At 40.9% G+C, this 8,121-nt stretch overlaps 1 long non-coding RNA gene across 1 annotated transcript; it reads right to left on the bottom strand.

The window, feature by feature from the left end:
* Positions 1-3,046: 3,046 nt before the first annotated feature.
* LOC111263333 (uncharacterized) lies at positions 3,047-7,405 on the bottom strand. Its single transcript, XR_002682161.2, has 2 exons — positions 6,536-7,405; positions 3,047-6,084 (listed from the first exon to the last, which is right to left on the bottom strand). It is a non-coding gene; the product is annotated as an uncharacterized LOC111263333 (long non-coding RNA).
* Positions 7,406-8,121: the final 716 nt, after the last annotated feature.

Genomic DNA, 8,121 nt, shown 5'->3' with positions numbered 1-8,121 from the left:
ATTGCTTACGACAATATTAGTAATAGTTGTGGGCTAACCCCAGGGGCTGTACGGCCATACTGTGAGCAATAACAATTGTTGCAGTTAATGCTAAATAAAGTAAAGTAGTATTTAAGGGACTTGGATTGCTTTGAACTGGCCTTTTCGTCGTTTGGTTACTTCTCGCATTAATCACGGTGATTTCTGCGAGCAATAAGTGAACGAAAATTGTCGCCTATCCGGGGCAAACTCTACTAAAAAACAGTGCGGTGCTCCATTAAAGTGTCCGGAAAAACATTTACTGAAAACGAAGCCACCAGGGTATTATCATATAAATAGAAGAAAAAACATTTGTGCGCGAAATAGATGAATCAGTGATTTAGGGTATTTGACGGGCATTAGAAAAACAATTGGAATTAGGACGAGCGATTTGTCACCGGGCACTCAAAGTACATGTTTCGACCCTTTCGTCGGGTACTTAGGCCGTTAAGTATTGCCTTAGACTACTGGCTTCCACCACGAAAGTACCATTTGTGACAGTTGATTGTAAGATTTGAATTTAACAGGTATTGGCAGCGGTTTCATTTCATGACAAAACGCTTTTATTTTCAGGGATAAGATCAACTACCTTTTGCTATTCTTACCCCACATCATTGGTATCCTAATTACAATCACAGTGACGCGTAGCTTAAAGCAGATTGAGATGATTCAAAAAACACAGCAGTGTGGTACGCAAAGCTTGAGGCAATTAGATACGAAGGGAATCGTAAAAGAGAGGGTTTAGGAGGACTGCAAGCATATCATTCTGTTGTCATCGAACGGTGTTCTACTAAGGAAACATCCGCTGTGAGCTTAATAACAAGAACTTCACGAAGAATCAAACAGAGCTACATTTTGCGATAAAGTTATCAAACATGTAAAGGTTCTATAATATAAGAAATGTATGAATTCTCAGCAGATGATACTGGGAGCCGTGTCTTTTGAGAAAATGTTGCGGATTCGAAAACTTGTTTCGTACAAATAGACAGAATTGGCTGGAATTCTCGACTGTTTTTTTCATTCAAAGCTAATAGCACTTCAAGAGAACAAATAGATTTGAAATGAGCTCAGTGTAAGGGGTTTTAAAGTTGCATTACTCCGTGTAGTGATACACGTAAAGTAGAGGCGAAAAGTTCACAGAGAGTCTGCATTTAAAAGAAAACCAGTGGTTTGAAGCACTGGCCTTGTATATCAAAACAGTGCAACGGCCGATCAAGAAGAGCTATTTTCACTGTGGTATAACATCTATGAAGACTTGTCTTCTTGGTCAATACGACGAGCAGATTAGACAAGAGCAGCTATTTTGTAGAGGGCATGCACACGAAGAAAGAAAGAGTTTGCATCAATTAACTTCGGATAATTAGTTAATCGTTCATTTCTGGGTGTGGTATTGCTTAGATCATTAATAAACTTTGAAATAATAAACTTCTATGAACATTTTCTTCACCAAGATGTGCAACATACAAATATATCATAAACTCCCAGAGTGTCATTTAATAACACTGCTAATTTTTACCATTTTTTAATATATAATATTTTACAATATGACATACTTTCTTCGTATGGACGCTCTCTTAACAAAGCGCCGTATGGAAAATGAACATCATAAATTGGATGAAATTTGTTTGTTGCCTGCAATATCCTAAAAGGACAATGAGGCTCAAAGCTACTTTTGCATACGTGAAGCTGTCATAGAAATCTCATCTGTTCTTCCGAGTGGCCGTAATTAAGTTGGTCTATGTTGTTTAAATGTGCGCCATGCCCGCGTCCATATCCCTGTACGCTGTCGTACGCCCAGTGGATAAAAAAACGAAGCCAAACAGAGTAAGTGTGGTCACTTCCAGCTTTTGGTGGGTCCGCACTATACTGCTGCATCGAAATAATTAATAATGTCAAAAACAGTGTCACTCATAGCTTCTAAAAGACACTTACTCTGCAAGCTTGTAGAAGACACATTCCATGTTTTTTGTCTAGCGGAAAACTGTTATGTTAAAGCACCAGCGCGATAAAATGAAATGACAAGCGAGCAAAACAATGGAAGACAATTATCTGTAACGTCAAGTTATTTTCTATTCAGATCTCCTTTTCTATCGCATACGCTGCTATATAAACATTTCCATGAACGTGCAAGCAAAGTTTCGTGGAAGGCTTCCGATTATCCCTTGTCCAGCGAAGTCTGCTTGCGCACCTCGTTTTCGACTCGCCCCAATAATGCAGACTGAATGCCAGGATAGAAAAAAAAAAATTATTTTTTTCTATCCTGGAATATGGCTCTGATCCGCTTATCGACAGGTGGCGGGGACCTACTTGCGGACTTCTTAAATCTTTTTTTTTTTTTTTTTCTCAAAATAACTAACATTCAAAGTCACGTAACTACCTGACACAAACACTGATACCGTTTGAACGTATGCAGCCAATACGGCGCAGACCGGCTGAAAATTGTCTAAGTGTTGCACATACGTTTGACCGTGATGAGTACTACTACGATAGCGACTTCGGGGTGAAACAGTCGCTTCGTACCGAACTGATTCAACCAACTGTGAAAATCTCAATAGCTAGATAATAGACTATTATGTGATTTGTTGTTGAAATAGTTTGGAAGCATGTTCATATCACAATCTTTTACATAAGAACGGCTTGAAGGGGCAAAACTATTTTCGTATAACAATAGTGACGGCCCAGGCAGTAGAGAGAGGGCGGTGAAAAGCTAATATTTGAAGGTAATTTTGCGTTCCTCATATATACTTATGGTAATAATATTTATCAAACAATAACTGCTCAAGTATCATATATCTGTATCTGGCAATAGGCACTGCGTAAAAATCTGTCACGTAGAGGGACTTGGTTTGCCTGATCTCGCGACGTGTTGTTTTAATATGTTATGGTATTTTATACAATTTAATACCGTTTGCACGTCATTAAGTAAGCGTGGCAAAGAAAAAAAAGAACGAAAGAGACACAGAAAAGAACCATAAATATGATAACCTTAAACAGTCCAATAATATTACAAAAAAGAGAACACTTAATCTAGACGCTTGAAATAGACAATCTTTATCTGATCGTATTCGAAACTGAACTATAGGCACCAGAAATAGTAGCTATGTTCGTATCGTTCTATTCGATTCTATCTTCTCTTCGAAGCATTTTTATCAAAGTGTGCTAACATGCCAGCAAAACTCGAACTATTTTTAATACTATTCCCACACAGCCTCTCTAAATAAATGCCAAAATTAGTACTAAAGAATACGACGATTCCTATAAAAGTACAACGACGCGTCATTTACGCCTATAACTTCAGCATTTAATTTAGCTAAAAGAAGTTCCAGCAAACTTTATTTTGTTTGTATTTTAAGAATGTTCTACTTGGTCATTATCCACGTGCGTATCTACGCTTCTATTCTTTTCTCGCTGTTCGTAAAAGTCCCCACGATCACACACAGTCTTGATGACCTAACCATATTACGACTCGTTTAGCCTCGTTCTGTCGTCGCGGTAGTGGCCGCGACATACGCAGTACCGGGAGCATAAAGTTGCATTCTTAATCATTTCCATAGCGTAGGCTCGTGGTGCGACAACAACGACCGACTAAGCCACGACATTATTCACGAAACGAAGCAGACGACGACAACGGCGACAACGACGACGACGACGACGACGAAAATAACAGCAGCAGCGAGGGATATGATGTCATGCGCTCTGTTTTTGTCGCTAAAAGATATGCCAAAGGACCTTGTTCATGCACCTATCCAGCGGCAGCGCAGCGGCAGAAACTATATCACACAATAGCAATCCCCCCTAACTGATCGTTCCACCATCGCTAGGAACCCCAGAACTCCCCAAAGGACGTTTCCGCTCACCAGCCGTTCCCTACTCTCCGTCGTATGTGTTGTTCTTCCAAAATAGAGCGCTTTTTAGAACTTACCCGCCGACCATACAATAACAAAGACCGTTGCAAACACACACACAGTCATCGTCAGATAGCCATAACCAGGCTAGGGACCCACATGTATACGTCTCTGTGGTACGGACTCAATTTATGGCTTCATGCACGTCAAGGCCATCTGTGAGTCTCTCGGCAATGGCGACGGCAGGGGTCGTTCGTTTAATTTTAAGCCATGAGCTTTCGACTTCTATCGCCGTTACGATGGCCAACAGTATCAGCGGGAATAGCAGCCACAACTCTAAAACAGTGGCTTGTGCTTGTTACGGGACAGTTAAAATAAGTGTGTATATGTGATCTCGTAGCAAAGAATACTGGGCCGCATCGCCGCAGCTCGTTAGTGCCGAACAGCGGAGACAGAGGTGCGAAGAGGCGCGTGCACCACACAAATTACGGCAAAAGTGACGCGGTTCAGCCCTCTCTCATTCGAAATTGAGGCACCTTCTGTTTTGACAACGCGATTACTCGCGACGATCACTTTTAGTGAAATTAGGTTCCTGCAGGGTTCTAGTCGGATCCTAGTAGGTGCCGGCAGTCTAGCTTTGCAATTTAGGTTGAGATTGAACTCGGAGTCGGATCTCGATCTTTATTTAAGGTTAGGTGAGTTGGGCTGCATACAGGTGTAATGATAAAACCAGATCTACAAACGGGTCAACCGATTGTGCAAAAGATATAAGCGTTTGTGTAAAACATTGGATCAGCCTATATAGTATTCGGCAATCGATATGTGTCTTTGAATGTAGCATTTCTGGAAGAGAATTTATGTACTTTTAATTATTTATTGCCTTCAACTTATATTTAAGTACATAAGCGATTCTGAAAATATATATGCAGTTTTTCCAGGACGTTGCTTTGTTAATGGTTGTTTGTATTGTTGTTGTTACTCAGTATCCGGAAGAATTCTACAAAATCATTCTCTTGACAACCGAATACGAGGTATTGGATTAAATGTTAGTCAGTTTGAGCTGTGACGAAGGGTAGCAAGAACATTGGCTAACGAAATGAGGACCAGCTTTCTTCCCTCTATTGGGAATACCCTAATCTGGGATGTGATAATTATATACGTCTAAGTGTCCTTAACATTTTTAACAAAGGCAACTACATATAAATTGAAACGTTAGCCAGTTCCCTACTGCCTTTACCACTTTTCTGCCGGACATTAGTTCTAACCAATCTTTTCATCTTGAGGTTTTCAATACTTTTTAGATAAGAGAAAGCTTCCTCATTCGTTCCACTGCCAGAATAACACAACACATCCGTTTTTACTATGTTATTTAACTAATGATTATGTACAATTGCAAGTGTCCTACCTCATCACTACTCTTCGAGCATGGTTGTCCCTACACAGCAGTCCAAAAAATTTCCCTGCGCGGAATCGCCGCTTAATGCAACGCGACAAACACAGCGGCGATTGTCGATGACACTGCCAGCGCCGACTGCGACGACTCTGCTCTGATTCTTTTTTTGTGGCCGTTTTCTTTACGCCTCAGGGTCGATAATCACAGCCATGTAAATATACACGCACAGACCACACAATGCCAATGCCACAATGCGATGGGTAGACGAAACCAACTGGTAAATACTCGCTTGTTTTCCCGTTTTCAATCACTGTTTGATCCTCAATTCTCGGTGTATGTTTTTATCGCGCAATGCTTTTCTCGACCTAGTAAGCAAAATAGCCAAGGGCACGCCGATTCCGGTATTCCAACGCTGTAAATCTCTTTCCTCTTCCCACTTCTGAAAACCGTGACAAGTTCACCTGAAGTGTTGCACATTAACTAATTTACACACTTCGTTCTAGCGATAGGTTAGCCTTCGACCAAAATCCCGGGCGAAGTGTGAAATAATTCTACCTCTATCGGCTGAACTGCACCAGCTATCTAATATACTCGTCAAACGTGGGTTCTCGAAGTCTCTGCTGGACAGACTGAACGCGCGAGGTCCTTGGTGAGCGTGACACAATCTTGGCAAAATTGACACTTGTATTGCTTCAAACCCTATTAATCAACACTTCTGTCTGACTGTTATCAAATTGATGTACAAACCAATGAAGAGGTTGACGACTTTTGCCAACCTACGCAGGAAACGGCGCGAAGTATGTTACCGCGTTTTCAGTCTGACTATTGCTGCAACAACAACATCATATAATGATTACAAAGTCGCCAACAGTTATGCCGGTCAGCAAAATTCGTTGCGAATTCGACATCAACTTATAGAACTATCTATATTTCATCATAAAATCGTTCTAACTAGTAGAAACTGTCAAAATAGCAATTGATAGTCGCGAATACTTCTCAGGTAAAGAAGAAACAGTAGATAGACAGGGATCTTTGTAGAAGGACCGACTGCTCAACCAATGAATTGCAGATACAGAGTCCGAAAACAGAAGCGTCGCTCAATAACTTTTCTTCAAGTCGGTATATGTCTTTTATGCTAGACTCTTTACGAAAGCCCTGCTCAGAGACATCGTCCTCTGTTTATCGCGTTAACTCGCGTCTATGGGTATTCTGATGGTAGAAATTATTCGCTAGCCGTTCAGCAATTAATAGCACCGCTACAGGGTACCCACAGGAATACCTTGTCTGTTTTCGTGATCAGGAGGCAGCCGAACGTTTAAAAGACCAGTTCTCGAAAGTGCTCCTCTCCAGCTGTAGTCGGCTCTGTCCTCTTTTCTCACAGGCACAGTATCTGTCCTACACGTTTCGTTCGATGGTACAAAATGAAACTTCAAATTGTCGTAGTCTTTGCCGTCCTCGGCCTTGTCACAATGCCAATCGGCTGAACTCCTGCAGATGCTAGGTTTGCTTTCTAACCTTCGTACGCCTTTAGACGCTTTTAAGCAATGTACCACAGCTTCTTTTAGTAGCAGAAGTGCGACAAACGACAGTTGCAATTTCCTTTTTCACTTCTTTTTTCTACGAATGCTTAATGTTACCGTTGCAGCTTCCGAGGAGGACGAGAACTAATGCAACGGACGGTTACAGTCGCCGCCGCCGCCGCTGCTGTATGAACTGCGGAAGGCTGCTAACGTTATGATAGCATCCGATGCTGATGGTGCCTTTCGACTGATTCCCCTTCTCTTTCCACTCTATACTAACCTTTGCCTCACTCAGAGGAGTTATATGGTGGTAGCGGCGACGGCGGCCTGATGCTAGTAGTGTCCGTTCGTACTGGTGCGCCTACTCTCAGCTGCACGCTCAGCTAGTGTGTGTAGGCTGTGCCTTGTATGCCCCCTGCCTAGTCAGAGCGGACGCTTAGCGAACAGGAGAGCCGACGGTGTTGTGGTGGGCGAGGGAGAAAAGGCCTAAAGGGAAGGGCGCGCGTTACTGTAGTGTTACCAAAACATTGGATGGATAGGCAGGGCGCCCACCAACGAAGTGGAAAGGAGGTCCGACAAATAGCAGAGAGAGAGAGAGAAGGATATCCACGGAAATTGGGAGAGGGTGCACAGCGAGAAAATATAGAATAGTTTTTTGGATATCTCAACTGCACAGAATCTGGGGTGCAATGCGAGTTAAGTTGTTATGAAGAGGGTGTCGTAACTTGTTCAGAGCTTGAACAGAGTAAATAGTTTATTCTACGATAAATGAATACTTGTTTTTTGCAGCAACGTTGTATAATTAAAGGTAATTAAAGGTAAATAAAAAGCTTATGTATTTTATAATATTATTTGGAATGGTGTGTGTCTCAACGATAATTTAAATAATGAAAGCTATAGTTAGTTAATTTTGAAATTATAACACGATTTCTGGTTAAAGGGAAATGCAAAATCTTATTTACAGGGATAGTGTGGCTAGTTCAAGTTTACTCGCATATGAACTTTAAAAATTACTAAAATTGAATTTCTTTTTATCCTTTTGATATTTATTCACTATTTAGAAAGCATAGCGTGAATCGACTTTTATAGGAGAATAATCAAATGTAGATTTTCATCTGTTAAAATCGTCAGTTGACGGTTGTTAGACAGAAAAAAAAATTAGGCTTGTATTGAAAGCAATAATATAGAGAGAAACAAAGGATCCACTCTGTTTTTCACGATGAATTGTTTTTCTAAAGTGTTGATTTACTGTTTTTGTCATCTCCCACCTATCCTTTAAACTGATTTATTTGAAGGATTTTGCTCAAAGTTTGTAATTTTGAGCTATTTTCTAGGATATAGGTAA

This window comes from Varroa jacobsoni, unplaced genomic scaffold (assembly GCF_002532875.2).
Source record: "Varroa jacobsoni isolate VJ856 unplaced genomic scaffold, vjacob_1.0 scaffold_76, whole genome shotgun sequence".
Classification (NCBI taxonomy): domain Eukaryota; kingdom Metazoa; phylum Arthropoda; class Arachnida; order Mesostigmata; family Varroidae; genus Varroa; species Varroa jacobsoni.
This window is presented reverse-complemented; position numbering and strand designations above follow the sequence as displayed.